Below are 17152 nucleotides of genomic sequence, written 5' to 3'. Positions count from 1 at the left end.
AGCCAGACGAACAGCGATGCCCACCTCCCCACTTCTTAAAAAACAAAAAAGGGAGGAATGTTAGGTAACTAGAGCACCCTAATGGCGCTGGTTCTGGGTTCTTCTTCCTCAATGCAAACCTACCAAAGGAAAAACCAATCAGAGAGAGGTGTTTTTCCTGCCTCGCTCTAAGCCCCACCCCAACCAATCACAAACATCCATGCAGCCCTCCTGGGCATAAAAGAAGCAAACCCCTCACCGCTCTCTCTCTCTATCTCCTGCCCAGCCCAGCCTGCTGCCTCCAATAAAGATCCCTTGGCTGAGCTGGTGTGCTGTGGTCTTAAGTCTGAGCGTCACTCTTTCATATATCATCCCCTTTATACCAGGCTGTGTTTTCCAGTTTTCCAAAGTCTTTCCCACTCACACAATGCATGCTCTTGACGGACCAATTCAATCTTTTCATATCACCTGCCTGAGGCTGTAGGTACTGGAATTTACAATCCCTGTTATAGAGGAGACTTAACTACTAAATGAGGGCAGGAAAATCCCACAGTTTTACCACCCTTTGCCCCGCTTTCTGATGGGAACTGCCCACCCAGAACCCCTGCTGCCAAGAAGACTGTTTTGAGACAGGTTCCCCGATTGCATACTGAGCAGTTTGGGTGGACACCCGATCACAAAGCAGTCAACTCACAGGCTAATAGTGACACGTAATGGGGCCGGGCATGGAAAAGTGAGCTGAACCAATCACATTTTCTCTCTCAGATTTAAAAACAAAGAAAGTGTGAACCAGCAAGCTTGCAATGGTTTTGATGCTGAGGGCCCAGAGAAGTCATGATGGGCCAGGAACAAGTTGAAATTAGGATGCGTCTAAAACAAAGAGTTTATTTTGTGAGAGAGGGGAGGGAGCATGTGAACAGAGACAGGCAGAGATATCTTGAGAGAGAATGTGGCCTGAGAGAGACACATCAAGCCACGGGTCCACAGAGCTGTCTTGGTTCCTCATGGTTTTTCAGCTTCAGACCCAGGCGCATGTGTATTCTTGCAAGAAACTCCAATTTCTTGAGCTACCTTGAGTGTTCTCTTGTCCTTACACTCAGGAAAAGCTAACCAAAGCTCCCTTAAGGCCTCTGCTAACTTGAGAGTCTGTGATTCTACAAACTGAGTCTAAGGGTTTACCTCCAGGATATGAACTGTGAAAGGAAAATATCTTTGGCCCCTAAAATCACTAAGCTAAAGGGAGAACTCAAGCTGGGAACTGCTTAGGGCAAACCTGCCTCCCATTCTATTCAAAGTCATCCCTCTGCTCACTGAGATAAATTCATATCTGATGGCCTCCTTTGGAAAGGCTAATCAGAAACTCAAAAGAATGCAACCGTTTGTCTCTCACCTACCTGTGGCCTGGAAACCCCTCCCTGCTTTGAGTTGTCCCATCTTTCCAGACCAAACCAGTGTTCATTTTACATATGTTGATTGATGTCTCCTGTCTGTCTAAAATGTATAAAAACAAGCTGTGCTCTGACCACCTTGGGCACATGTCATCAGTACCTCATGACGCTGTGTCACAGGTGTCCGTCCTCAACCTTGGCAAAATAAACTTTCTAAATTAACTGAGACCTGTCTCAAGTTTTCAGGATTCACAGACCGCTCCCTGACACCCAGGTAAGCCAAGCACACTGTGGACAGATAACCAATGCAGTAGGGATCCATCTCTAAGACTACTTTCCCAAACCCTTTTTCTTCTGCAACAAAGCCATGTGTATAATTTTAGAGGTATAAGCATGCAAGCACCTTAAGATCTAATTTTATCGCATTATCATATTCCCAACAGGAAAAAGAACCGTGTAGGTAAACCTGTGTGCTTTCTTATATGCATCTGTCAGCCCTAATCAGACACCCTCTCCCTTCAATAGAAAGAACGATTCAGATGTTGTCATCAGACTTGTGAACCTGAAGAATATTTAACTTGTTGATTAAGTACTTAACATTACAAATGAATGCAAAACTGTCTATCAGTTCTGGTGTGATTATTTTGGAAATGTTGTAAGTTTTTAGGTGGCTGTGATAATGAATGACCTTTGTGATATTGAAGGCTGCCTTTTTGCATCAGCTTTTTGGAGGAGTTGCTAGGCGGGCCCCAAGAAGAAGAAGAAAAAAAAGATGCCTATTAGAACTCATCATAAAGTCACTGATTTGTTTTTTTGTAAGCAACTGCTGTTGAAATTAGATGACAAAGAACAGGCTGTAGCTGCCCCTGTGAAGGGAGTTGCGGATGTGTAAAGAAATTTCTTATTGGGGAAAGCTGCCAACTATGATGGCACCTCCCTGGCACTGGCCACACGATCTGCAACCTGTCTCTGAACAGTCACATACATTGGGGGGACACACAGACACAAAACAGCTGGGCGGTTGACTGACCTTTCCACTTTGCAGCCCAGTATTTTGGCGTCATGGAGATTAAGACTTGACTGATCTCACTGGAAAATTGTCTAAGCTTTTGCTACACTCTGCTTTTGTAGACACCAGCCCCATTCCCAGGGGAAAAAAATCTACACCTGCTGAATCTTTTCAAAACCGGTAGATACAGGACATTTAGGACAAATTAGTGAAACACGCCAATATTTGCCCCCGCCCTGCTTCTGCTAGAATTTCAAAGATTTTGTTTCTCAGAAAAGATATCTTTGTGATTTCTAGTAATAAAGACAAATTAACAACAACAAAAAAACGGCCAAAGAGTGAGAGTAAGTTTTCTTGTTCTCTTTTTACATTTCTTTTTCGTTTTCATACGGTAAAACACAGCAAAATTCACTCCTTGTGGCGTATGGGTATTGATAAATGCAGAACATTTTTCTTTTCTTTCTTTTTTTTTTTTTTCTGTTGCCCAGGTTGGAGTGCAGTGGTGTGATCTCAGCTCACTGCAACCTCCGCCTCCCGGGCTCAAGTGATTCTCCTGCCTCAGCCTCCCAAGTAGCTGGGGTTACAGGCATGCGTCACCACACCCAGCTAATTTTTGTATTTTTAGTAGAGATAGGGTTTCGCCATTTTGGCCAGACTGGTCTCGAACTCCTGACCTCAGGTGATCCTCCTGCCTTGGCCTCCCAAAGTGCTGGGATTACAGATATGAGCCACCACGCTCGGGGCCGCATAGCATTGTATTTCTATCACCACGATCATGTTCGGAAGAGTTCTATCATTTCTCAAATCCCACAATGCCGTCTGTTTGTGGTCAGACCTTCCACCCTTCCCCAGCCAGCAACCACTGATCTGTCCTCCATCTGTACAGTTTTGCCTTTTCCAGAATGTTAAATAAATGGGATCATTTTGTATGTAGACTTTTAGTTTATTAATTGTTAATTTATTAACTTATTTTTGCTAAACTTCCTGCTGATATCATGTTATATGCAGAGAAGAATACCAGAAGAAATATTTGGGGCAGGGGGTATCTTAAAAGACAAGAAGGAGGAAGTCGGGAATTTGCTGTGCTCAACTGCAAAATTATTTTCATCTGTGCAGAGAAGGCATCTCAGAGATAGTCAGAACCAATCAAAAAGATTTACGCATCCAAACTTAGCCTTTCTGTAATACTCTAAGGAAGAATGGATGAGCTTAGTCTTTGATTATCTTTAGCCTTGGGATCTGACCCAGGGCTAGGTAATTAACAAGAGTAATTAGCTCCTGTTGCGGTTGTGGTGTATGCTTGTGGAGAAAAGTGCGCATTAGGTTGTGGTGTATGCTTGTGGAGAAAAGTGCGCATTAACTCTGTGTGCCCCACAGCAGCCTCCCGTATTATGTTCCCCATACCCCTGCTTTCCCTCCTTAGAATAATTGCCTCATGAACAATGGCTCTTGTCAGCTTCATCCTGCTTACTAGGGGAACATGATTTGCTTCTACAAGTAAACCTGGTGGCAGGCACGGCAGCTGGCTAGACTCATATTTAGGTCTTGAGATTGATATTAAGTTTAAAAAATTAAGCTAAAAAGTTAAGTTAGATTTGCTCTACTAGAGATTCTTGGAAGGCCCGCTCTAAGTCAGGCTCCTGCTGGATCCATCCACACACTTATTTTTCAGATGAGGAAGGCTGTGACCCAAGGACTCCTATCCAGCCTCTCTGGCCCCCACACTTTCCCCAATCTTGGCAGGCTCTGAACTGCCGCCTCCCTCAGGAGCCTTGATAGATCCTGAAAATGGCGGCCGTGGCCAGTTTCTATAAAGAGGAGATGGGTCACATACTTTGTGCAGGCTATGTGCTATGTTCTGTCAAAGTTAATCTGCCCGGAAAAACTCCTGAGAGCCTCCCAGTCACCCTACGAGGTACACTAAGGGTAGGGAAGCCAAGTCCCAAGAGCTCTTTGGGCCCTATTTAAAATGGCCACTCCCCCAGCCTCTTCATGGGCATCTGCAGCTGCTGTTTGCAAGGAAGTTTAGGGAAGATGGCTGAGCTCTTCACCGACCGTCCTAACAAATAAGCTAGTGGCCTCAACTCAGACCCTTTAGAGGGAGACCTCAATGCCTCATAACTCGGAGCAGTGAGTGGACGCCCACCTGTGCCACTTGAAACGGGCTCTGTTGCAGCTGCAACAGGGTCTGAAACCCCCATTGGTAGCATCAAATGCAAGCAGTTATTTCATGAAGACTCTGTGTGTGTGTGTGTGTGTGTGTGAGAGTGTGTGTAGCACACCAGTGGAAAGTGGGAGGTAGAGAAGGTACAAGAAAAGGGAAAGACAGCCTAGGCTGTTGCTTGGAAGAGCTTGCTGGGGAACAAACCATCATCATCTCAAACAGCTTGGTGACACAGGTCCTGAAGATGTACACATCCCCACAGTCATATCCTTGTCGGAGTGGTGGAAATAACCTGGCAGGAGACTTTTTAAAAACCCAGGCTCTGGAGTCAGGGAAGTATGCACTCGGTTTCCAGCTTTCACCTTCTGTCTTCATGACCTACGGCAAGTTCCTTCACTTCTGCAGGCCCCCGTTTCCCTGTCTGTTAAAATGGAGAGTATTCTACCCTTACAGGGTTGTTGTGATAAATCAGATAATGCAGCTGAAGCAAATCAACTGAGGACTATTTGGCTCCAAAATCCACACGCCTAGGCACTGGGCATTACTTGGGTATGTGCAACGATCATGTGCGAGCACGTACTTCTATTGCAGTGAGCTCAGGTGGGTGGATCATGAGGTCAGGAGTTCAAGACCAGCCTGGCCAACATGGTGAAACCCTGTCTCTACTAAAGATACAAAAAATTAGCCAGGCGTGGTGGTGGGCACCTGTAATCCCAGCTACTCGGGAGGCTGAGGCAGGAGAATTGTTTGAACCTGGGAGGCAGAGGTTGCATTGAGCTGAGATGGTGCCATTGCACTCCAGCCTGGGCGACAGGGAGAGACTCCGTCTCAAAAAAATAAGTAAATGAATAAAAGTAAGAAATCCATTTAAGGTTAAGTTTTCAGTTTTGACAGTCTTAGGATAGAGCTAATAGGCTGAATGGGGGCAGGTAAAGCCATTTAAGAACTGCTAATAAGTATTAGCATCTTGGCTTTACTGGGGATTCTATCTACTGGGGATGAAAAGTGATGTCTTGGAGTATTGTGATTAAGCGGTTTCCACCAAACCTCAGGCAGCAAGTAGTGTGCATAGAGTTATCCGGACTGCGTATAAAAGCCTGATTATGGAGGGGTTATGTGTTCTGGTACCAGCCAGCTATGATCTAGTGGGTTTATTTATGGTTGAGTGAGAATAAGAATTGGAGAACCATCCTTTATGTGGTTGATATGAGCTTCTCAGACACTGGGCACCTCCTAGCCCTCTTGTACATTGCAATAAAGTGATATAGCAACAAACAACATACATGCCTCCCCTCGTTTTCCCCCTACCCTCCAAAACTCCTACAACTGTGGGCTTTCAATATTTGTTTACAGGAAATCTGAGAGATGCTCATTTCAAAAATAGCTTTAAAAAATTATCCAAGTAGGCCAGGCATGGTGGCTCACACCTGTAATCCCAGCAATTTGAGAGGCCGAGGTGGGCAGATCACCTGAGGTCAGGAGTTCAAGACCAGCCTGGCCAACATGGTGAAACCCCATCTCTACTAAAAATACAAAAATTAGCCAGGTGTGGTGGCACACTCCTGTAGTCCCAGTTACTTAGAAGGCTAAGGCAGGAGAATTGCTTGAACCTGGGAGGTGGAGGTTGCAGTGAGCAGAGATCAAGCCACTGCACTCCAGCCTGGGCCACAGGGCAAGACTGTCTCAAGATAATAATAATAATAAAAATTAAATAAAAAAGAGAAAATGTGGTGAAGCAAAGAAAAGGAGATAAAATAGTCACCTACAAGCCCCCTCCTGCTGTCTTGCAAGATAACTGTTGTTAACATTTTGGTGTGTATCACTTCAGGATCTTTTAAATGTATGTACACACATACACACCAGACTATATGTGTATAGACGTATGCATATGTTTATTTATAGAAACGGGATTGCACTGCACAGTTATATACCCTGAATTTTTCACATACTATCTCATGAACATTTTCTAAGTTGTTAAATCTTTGAGGCACTGTGTCTATAAAGGAACACTTGCTTCAACATTAGACATTTACAGTGCCTCAGCAGTGTGGCCCTCCAAAGAGATCTGGCCCCTGTGTCTACCCCTTGGGTGTATTGTGAATTCAGGAAGCTTGAATTGGCTACTGGAGCTCCACATGTAAGAAATCAGCTTTCAAAGGCACTAAATAGGAACCAGAGTTATTGTGGCTTCTTCATAAAAGTGAACTGGAATAACAAATGCTGTCTGACATCTCAGCCAGCAGGGATGCTTTGCTGTGTGTGTACATTTGCAATCCAAATAAGGCATAAAAACATGCAAAGAGAATGGACAGCAGAGCCCGGGGGGCTGGAAATGCTTCCTTGTCACTTCTTTGGCAAGGAGAATGATCTTCCACCATCATCTTACCTCCATCCTACCATAAACCTGCCGCGGAGTTCCCTTAGAGGGCTGATAGCAACCAGACCTCCAGCCTGCGGATAAAAGACTTGCACCCTTGTTTCACCAGCAACCTCGAGATCCCTCTGTTTTGAAGTGTATTCATGCTGGCTCAGATCAGTGGGCCTTGGTATGCTGATTCAGACACAAGCTAATCCTTGAGGCTTCAGGAAAAAGGGTTTTGATGTCATTTCAAAATAATGTTAATGGAATCAACCACAATTTATTAACCAAGGCTAGAGATTTCAAAAGTTGTTACTGACAAATAAGGCTGGATGACTTCTGAGATGTGGGGTGTCTGTCTGGTTCCTGGTGGGGGTTCCTCTACCTCTTGGTCCATCGCTTAACCCCAAACAGGGAATTCTTGTGCTCTGGGACCATCTCATTGTATGGCAGGACTCGTGGTGGCAGGTGAGTCTTAGGCTTAAAGGAGGAGGGTATATTTGGGAGCTTCGTATACCCAAACCACAGAAAGAACAGTGGTGCAAGTGGGCCCCCGGTGGGCCTTGGGAACCATGGGCAGCTCCCACTCCCTCTCTTTCATCTACTGCCTTCTGAAGGCCAGTTTCATTCCCTTCACGAGTATTTCTGGAACATCTGCCAACAAGGGTTGCTGGGGGCATGCTGACCGGCCTGGCTGGATTCCCATGTCATTGTCATTAGGTACCTTGGTGGTGGCCCCTCTGCTGCCTCATGGATAGAATGCAGAAGAGGTCCTTCTGCAGCCAAAGAGTGCATTTCTCAGAAGTGGATACATAAAAACATAGATATACTCAACCCTTACCATCCATTTTCATTTCTCAGTCCTTTCAGCCATTCTCATGCTGGGCTCTTCTCCGTCCCCCTCATCCTCTGAACATCTCTGCTCACTTGCTTTTATTCATGCTGGTTCCCAGGCACATGCTCCTTCTTCTCTGTTTATCTGAATCTGGCTCATTATCCAAGGGGCAAACCTCATCAGGGTTCTCCCCACCACTCTAGCCTCCATTTGAAACTTGTTTCCCCACATGTGCAATTGTAGAACTGCCTTGTATTTTCTTCCGTCATGTTTCCTGAGTTAAGTCTTGTTTCTACATGCTTCCTTTCTCCCCTTCCTGGGAGGAGAGTTGATGCTAACCCATTTCAGTCTGGCTTCTACTTCCAAAATGCTTTTGGTAGACTCACTCATAGCATCCACACTACCCCATGGCCATTTCTTGGTTTTTATCTTACTAGACCTTCAGAGGTATTCGATACCACTGACCACTTTTACATCCTTAAACCCTCTCTTCTCTTGTATTTTGTGACACCAAGCTTTCCTTGTTTCTTCCCACCTTAGATACTCCTGCTCCACCTTTAAAAAAAAAAAAAAAATAGATTCCTGGTCGTCTTTCTACCTGACCAGTGAGCCTGTCCTTTTTCTGTCTATAGTCTCTCCCTGGTTAATCTTCACCACTTCCATGGTTTTATATGTCAGTTAAATGCTGTCAGCTCCCACACTTATAACTTTTTCCAGCTCTTCTGAACTCCATGCATACATCTTACTGTCCATCTGGCAGCTCTACATGTATGTCTCATAGACATCTCTGAGTTAACATGCCCCAAAATGAACTAATTTTCCTTAGAAATGGAGTTCTTTCCTCCAGGCTTCCCCAAATGGGACCTGTGTATTCCCCATTGCTTTTGGCAGATCAACCCTGACAGTTTCTTCTCCCTAACTACTCAAGTTCCATTGATTACAGCTATAAAACATCTCATAGACATCAATTCCTCTCCATCTCCACTGTCACCTCCTTATTCCACACTACCATGCCCTCCACCTAGCCCAAACTCTAACGCCTTTCTCTCCTTCCACACCCACCTTTCTCAAACCCCTTTCCCATTGGGCAGCCAGGGATCTTAGCACATCGTTCCTCAGCTCCACACTCCAATCGTGGGTTATTGCACTTAGAAGAAGATCCAAATCCAAACTCTGACCTGCTCAGACATGATTGGACTCCTGACTCTTTCTCCAGCTGGCACTTCCAGACACACTGACAATCTTTGTGCTCCTTAAGCCTGTCATGACCCTTCTGTCCACCCACAGTTTCTCTGTCTGGAACTTTCTTCTCCTCACTCTTTGCCTGTCTCCTTCAGGTTCCAGCTTAGGTCACTCCTAAGAGAGCCCTTCTCTAACTTCCCCAAACTAAGTTGAGATTATGTGTGATACTCAATCACAGCAATTGTACTTTTCTACGTAAAATGTATTATAATTTTTATTTTTAATTTTTTAGTATTTTATAATTTTTTATATTACTTGTGTGATTATTGGTGTCCCACTAAACTGTCTACTCCACAAAGACCAGTACTGTATCTTGTACTTACCTGTCTCCCTAGGAACATGGGGTGTGCTCAGTAAAAAATTATTGACTGAGGGAATGAATACATAAACTAGATTTTAATATCCCCAAAGGACAGAGTGATTTTTTATTCTTTTCACCCTCAGCCAGGAGCTTAATAAATACTTGTTGACCTCAATACTGTATTGTGAAAAAATAAAAATAACAACAAGAAAGAGAATTACAGCATTATAAATCAACGTGGCAGAATGAAAGTTATGTACTCTAATATAGTAAGTCTCAGCAAATAAGGGACAGAATTATACCCAGAGGACCCCTGCATTTGTGAAATAGCAATGTGCATAATAATGCAAGTTTATTATATTTTGAAGCAGCAGATGAATTGGACACACACATCTGGATATTTGGCACCATGTAGACAAAAACAACTGGATTATGGGCCAAATATTTCAATTTAACTAATGTGTTTTGGAGCTGTATAAACAGTCACAGATTACTCTGAAATTATACTTCTTGGGATGTGGCCACATGAATAAGTGCAGAAGGGGATTTCTAGTTCCAGAAAGATAATGGACTAAGAAACTTGAAATTATTCCTGCCACAGATATGCAGAAATTCTGGATACATGCAACCCTTTAAACATTGCATAGCAGAGATTGTAAGCCTTGGAAATGAGGAGGAGTTGAAAAATCAGAGCAATATGTCTGTGACTTGACCTGGGAATTTATTTTTGTTCCCAATAAACCTAGGGGCTTGGGTTTTAACAACCATTTAAGGACAGGAGATAAGGTCTTGTAATCCTGAGAAGTATAAATCAGGGACTTTGGAAGAGTTGAACCCCAGTGGGAAGAGAAATTGGAAGAAATCTGTCTATTGGCACAGGAAGAAGACAAGGAAGCTGTCCCAGCTTGAGGTTAGGAAAAAAGTCTCTTTAGAGAAAATTAAGCCCTGGGCTTGTCCTTAGGTTTTGGGTCCAAAATATGCCTTTAATCCATTCAGAAAGCATTCAGATATCTACATGACTCGGGAAATGTGTAGCAGAGAAATAAACATAATCTGTCCCAAAGTGGATGTCCCTGGAATGCCTGAAATCCCAAATCACCCTGAAGTGACATTCTAACAACATAAGCTCACTGTATTTTCTCAGAAAATAACCCCCATTAAAGATGACCTCATGATTTTTAAAAAAGGAAATATGTAATGGAATAATTCACTGTGATGAAGAATCAGCAGACACAACAACAGTTAAGGTTCAAGTCCCCTGAACTTGAGATAACAGAATGACCATCAGAGAGGGGAAAAGTATGCTAAGAATGCTTAAAAATATAATAGAAGGAGTCAAATACTGGAGGAAAGATCAAGACACTATAAAGAAAGGAAGATTTAAAAAATAGCTAAATAGACCTTATAGATATGACAAATACACTCAGTAAATGAAACACCCAATGGATAGGTTCTACAGCCCCTTAGCATAATTAGAGACAATCACTGAACTGAAGATTAGAGGATTTTACCCAGAATCCAGCATAGAGAGACTAGATGGAAACTGTAAGACAGAGTTTAAGGTGAGGAAAAATCCAAGATTTTACAAATCTAACAAGATTTCCAGAAGGAGATGATTAGAGAAGATATTTGAAGGAAAATGGATAACTCTGAGATGATTAAAGACATGAACCTTCAAATGAAAGAATCGCAGGGAATCTCAAGCTGGATGAATATTAAAAAAAGGCACCTAGATAATTCCTAGTGAAACTATTAAACATTAAATAAGAAGAGAAATTCTGCAAAGGAAAGAGGGAAAATATATCATATACAAAATAGCAAAGATTAGAATGACAGCAAATTTGTTAACACCAACATTGAAGATCAGAGGACTATATAATATCTTCTTAGAGTTACACTATTAATCCAGAGTGAGGGAAAAAAACAAAGGGAGTTTTAGTTAACAAATACTTGGAGAATTTGCTGTTCACAGACCTTCATTTAAAGAATTAAAAAATATATATCTAAGAAGAAAACAAATCAGATGAAAGGAAATAGGACACAAGAAGCAAAGTTGACAAAATAAATCTGAAAACTGAGATTTGATTGAAGTTGCCTTGTGTTCACAGAGAAATTCAGGGAGAATTGACATTTAAACAACATTGAGTCTTCTGATCCATGAACATGTTATATCTCTAAATGTATTCGGTCATCTCTAATTTGGCAATGTCTGGCATTTTTGGTGCACAAGTCTTGCAAATATTTTGTTAAATGTATCCCTAAGTACTTCATACATTTTGATTCCATTATCGATGAAATTGTTATCAAATTTCCATTTCCAACTGTATTTTGTTTGTTGGCTTTCAATTCTGACACTTTGCTAAAATTATTATTTCTAGCAACTTTTTAGTAGATTCTTTAGTTTTTTCTCCATAGATGATCATATTGTCTATTTTTTTATTATCTAATTGTTTGGCTATGTACTCCAACATAATATTGCAGAAAAGTAGTAAAAGTGAACATTCTTGTCTTGTTACTAGTCTTAGAGGTGAGGCATTCAGTGTTTCATAATTAAATGTGACATTAGTTGTAGATTTTTATAGATCCCCTTTATCAAGTGATGAAGTTTGTGCAAAATGAGTATTGTTTTGTTCCTTAAAAATATGGTAGCATTCACCAGTGAAGTCCTCTGGGTTGAAGTTTTCTTTGTGAGAAAGCAACTACAAATTCATTTAAAAACAAATAAATATGAAGGCTATTCTGGTGATCTTTGTTTTTCAATGAGGTTTTGCAATTTGTGTATTTCAAGGAATTTGTCTATTTCATCTAAGTTGTCTAACACACTGGCACAAAATTGGTTTTAATATTCTTTTATTGGGGTTGGGAGCCAAGATGGCTGAATAGGAACAGCTCTGGTCTACAGCTTCTAGCATGAGCAATGCAGAAGCAGGTGATTTCTGCATTTCCATCTGAGGTACCAGGTTCATCTCACTAGGGAGTGCCAGACAGTGGGTGCAGGACAGTGCGTGCAGTGCACCGTGCATGAGCCGAAGCAGGGTGAGGCATTGCCTCACCCAGGAAGCGCAAGGGGTCAGGGAGTTCCCTTTCCTAGTCAAAGAAAGGGGCGATAGATGGCACCTGGAAAATCGGGTCACTCCCACCCTCATACTGCGCTTTTCCAATGGGCTTAAAATCCGGCACACCAGAAGATTATATCCCGCACCTGGCTCGGAGGGTCCTACGCCCACAGAGTCTGGCTGATTGCTAGCACAGCAGTCTGAGATCAAACTGCAAGGTGGCAGCGAGGCTAGGGGAGGGGCGCCTGCCATTGCCCAGGCTTGATTAGGTAAACAAAGTGGCTGGGAAGCTCAAACTGGGTGGAGCCCACCACAGCTCAAGGAGTCCTGCCTACCTCTGTAGGCTCCACCTCTGGGGGCAGGGCACAGACAAACAAAAAGACAGCAGTAACCTCTGCAGACTTAAATGTCCCCATCTGACAGCTTTGAAGAGAGTAGTGGTTCTCCCAGCATGCAGCTGGAGATCTGAGAATGGGCAGACTGCCTCCTCAAGTGGGTCCCTGACCCCCGAGCAGCCTAACTGGGAGGCACCCCCCAGTAGGGGCAGACTGACACCTCACACAGCTGGGTACTCCTCTGAGAGAAAACTTCCAGAGGAACGATCAGGCAGCAGCATTTCTGGTTCACCAATATCCGCTGTTCTACAGCCAGCGTTGTTCTGCAGCCTCCGCTGCTGATACCCAGGCAAACAGGTCTGGAGTGGACCTCTAGCAAACTCCAACAGACCTGCAGCTGAGGGTCCTGTCTGTTAGAAGGAAAACTAATAAACAGAAAGGACATCCACACCAAAAACACATCTGTACGTCACCATCATCAAAGACCAAAAGTAGATAAAACCACAAAGATGGGGAAAAAACAGAGCAGAAAAACTGGAAACTCTAAAAAGCAGAGCGCCTCTCCTCCTCCAAAGCAACACAGCTCCTCACCAGCAATGGAACAAAGCTGGACAGAGAATGACTTTGACGAGTTGAGAGAAGAAGGCTTCAGATGATCAAACTACTCTGAGCTATAGGAGGAAATTCAAACCAATGGCAAAGAAGTTAAAAACTTTGAAAAAAAATTAGACTAATGGATAACTAGAATAACCAATACAGAGAAGTCCTTAAAGGAGCTGATGGAGCTGAAAGCCAAGGCTCGAGAACTACGTGAAGAATGCAGAAGCCTCAGGAGCTGATGTGGTCAACTGGAAGAAAGGGTATCAGTGATGGAAGACGAAATGAATGAAATGAAGTGAGAAGGGAAGTTTAGAGAAAAAAGAATAAAAAGAAATGAACAAAGCCTCCAAGAAATATGGGACTATGTGAAAAGACCAAATCTACATCTGACTGGTGTACCTGAAAGTGATGGGGAGAATGGAACCAAATTGGAAAACACTCTGCAGGATATTATCCAGGAGAACTTCCCCAATCTAGCAAGGCAGGCCAACATTCAGATTCAGGAAATACAGAGAACGCCACAAAGATATGCCTCAAGACGAGCAACTCCAAGACACATAATTGTCAGATTCACCAAAGTTGAAATGAAGGAAAAAATGTTAAGGGCAGCCAGAGAGAAAGGTCGGATTACCCACAAAGGGAAGCCCATCAGACTGACAGCTGATCTCTCGGCAGAAACTCTACAAGGCAGAAGAGAGTGGGGGCCAATATTCAACATTCTTAAAGAAAAGAATTTTCAACCCAGAATTTCATATCCAGCTAAACTAAGCTTCATAAGTGAAGGAGAAATAAAATACTTTACAGACAAGCAAACGCTGAGAGATTTTGTCACCACCAGGACTGCCCTAAAAGAGCTCCTGAAGGAAGCACTAAACATGGAAAGGAACAACCGGTACCAGCCACTGCAAAAACATGCCAAAATGTAAAGACTATCAAGGCTAGGAAGAAACTGCATCAACTAATGAGCAAAATAACCAGCAAAATAACCACCTAACATCATAATGACAGGACCAAATACACACATAACAATATTAACTTTAAATGTAAATGGGCTAAATGCTACAATTAAAAGACAGAGACTGGCAAATTGGATAAAGAGTCAAGATCCATCAGTGTGTTGTATTCAGGAAACCATTCTCACATGCAGAGACACACATAGGCTCAAAATAAAGGGATGGAGGAAGATGTACCAAGCAAATGGAAAACAAAAAAAGGCAGGGGTTGCAATCCTAGTCTCTGATAAAACAGACTTTAAACCAACAAAGATCAAAAGAGACAAAGAAGGCCATTACATAATGGTAAAAGGATCAATTCAACAAGAAGATCTAACTATCCTAAATATATATGCACCCAATACAGGAGCACCCAGATTCATAAAGCAAGTCCTTGGTGACCTATAAAGAGACTTAGACTCCCACACAATAATAATGGGAGACTTTAACACCCCACTGTCAACATTAGACAGATCAATGAGACAGAAAGTTAACAAGGATATCCAGGAATTGAACTCAGCTCTGCACCAAGTGGACCTAATAGACATCTACAGAACTCTCCACCCCAAATCAACAGAATACACATTTTTTTCAGCCCCACACCACACCTATTCCAAAATTGACCACATAGTTGGAAGTAAAGCACTCCTCAGCAAATGTAAAGGAACAGAAATTATAACAAACTGTCTCTCAGACCACAGTGCAATCAAACTAGAACTCAGGATTAAGAAACTCACTCAAAACCACTCAACTACATGGAAACTGAACAACCTGCTCCTGAATGACTACTGGATACATAACGACATGAAGGTAGAAATAAAGATGTTCTTTGAAACCAACGAGAACAAAGACACAACATACCAGAATCTCTGGGACACATTCAAAGCAGTGGGTAGAGGGAAATTTATAGCACTAAATGCCCAGAAGAGAAAGCATGAAAGATCCAAAATTGACACCCTAACATCACAATTAAAAGACCTAGAGAAGCAAGAGCAAACACATTCAAAAGTTAGCAGAAGGCAAGAAATAACTAAGATTAGAGCAGAACTGAAGGAGATAGAGACACAAAAAACCCTTCAAAAAATCAATGAATCCAGGAGCTGGTTTTTGAAAAGATCAACAAAATTGATAGACCGCTAGCAAGACTAATAAAGAAGAAAAGACAGAAGAATGAAATAGACGCAATAAAAAATGATAAAGGGGATATCACCACCGATTCCACAGAAATACAAACTACTGTCAGAGAGAATACTATAAACACCTCTACGCAAATAAACTAGAAAATCTAGAAGAAATGGATAAACTCTTTGACACATACGCCCTCCCAAGACTAAACCAGGAAGAAGTTGAATCTCTGAATAGACCTATAACAGGCTCTGAAATTGTGGCAATAATCAATAGCTTACCAACCAAAAAGAGTCCAGCACCAGATGGATTCACAGCCAAATTCTACCAGAGGTACAAGGAGGAACTGGTACCATTCCTTCTGAAACTATTCCAATCAATAGAAAAAGAGTGAATCCTCCCTAACTCAATTTATGAGGCCACCATCATCTTGATACCAAAGCCGGGCAGAGACACAACCAAAAAAGAGAATTTTAGACTAATATCCTTGATGAACATTAATGCAAAAATCCTCAATAAAATACTGGCAAACCAAATCCAGCAGCACATCAAAATCTTATCCACCATGATCAAGTGGGTTCATCCCTGGGATGCAAGGCTGGTGCAACATATGCAAATCGATAAATGTAATCCAGCATATAAACAGAACCAAAGACAAAAACCCCATTGTCTCAGCCCAAAATCTCCTTAAGCTGATAAGCAACTTCAGCAAAGTCTCAGGATACAAAATCAATGTACAAAAATCACAAGCATTCTTAAACACCATTAACAGACAGAGAGCCAAATCATGAGTGAACTGCCATTCACAATTGCTTCAAAGGGAATAAAATACCTAGGAATCCAACTTACAAGGGATGTGAAGGACCTCTTCAAGGAGAACTACAAACCACTGCTCAACGAAATAAAAGAGGATACAAACAAATGGAAGAACATTCCATGCTCATGGTTTGGAAGAATCAATATCGAGAAAATGGCCATACTGCCCAAGGTAATTTATAGATTCAATGCCATCCCCATCAAGCTACCAATGACTTTCTTCACAGAATTGGAAAAAACTACTTTAAAGTTCATATGGAACCAAAAAAGAGCCCACATCGCCAAGTCAATCCTAAGCCAAAAGAACAAAGCTGGAGGCATCACGCTACCTGACTTCAAACTATACTACAAGGCTACAGTAACCAAAACAGCATGGTACTGGTACCACAACAGAGACATAGATCAATGGAACAGAACAGAGCCCTCAGAAATAATGTCGCATATCTACAACCATCTGATCTTTGACAAACCTGACAAAAACAAGCAATGGGGAAAGGATTCCCTATTTAATAAATGTTGCTGGGAAAACTGGCTAGCCATATGTAGAAACTTGAAACTGGATCCCTTCCTTACACCTTATACAAAAATTAATTCAAGATGGATTAAAGACTTAAATGTTAGACCTAAAACTATAAAAACCATAGAAGAAAACCTAGGCAATACTATTCAGGACATGGGCATGGGCAAGGACTTCATGTCTAAAACACCAAAAGCAATGGCAACAAAAGCCAAAATTGACAAATGGGATCTAATTAGGCTAAAGAGCTTCTGCACAGCAAAAGAAACTATCATCAGAGTGAACAGGCAACCTACAAAGTGGGAGAAAATTTTCGCAACTTACTCATCTGACAAAGGGCTAATATCCAGAATCTACAATGAACTCAAACAAATTTACAAGAAAAAAACAAACAACCCCATCAAAAAGTGGGTGAAGGATATGAACAGACACTT

Source organism: Symphalangus syndactylus, chromosome 4, assembly GCF_028878055.3.
Source record: "Symphalangus syndactylus isolate Jambi chromosome 4, NHGRI_mSymSyn1-v2.1_pri, whole genome shotgun sequence".
In the NCBI taxonomy this organism is placed as follows: Eukaryota; Metazoa; Chordata; class Mammalia; order Primates; family Hylobatidae; genus Symphalangus; species Symphalangus syndactylus.
The sequence above is the reverse complement of the archived record's forward strand: the minus strand, read 5'-3'. Positions refer to the sequence as shown.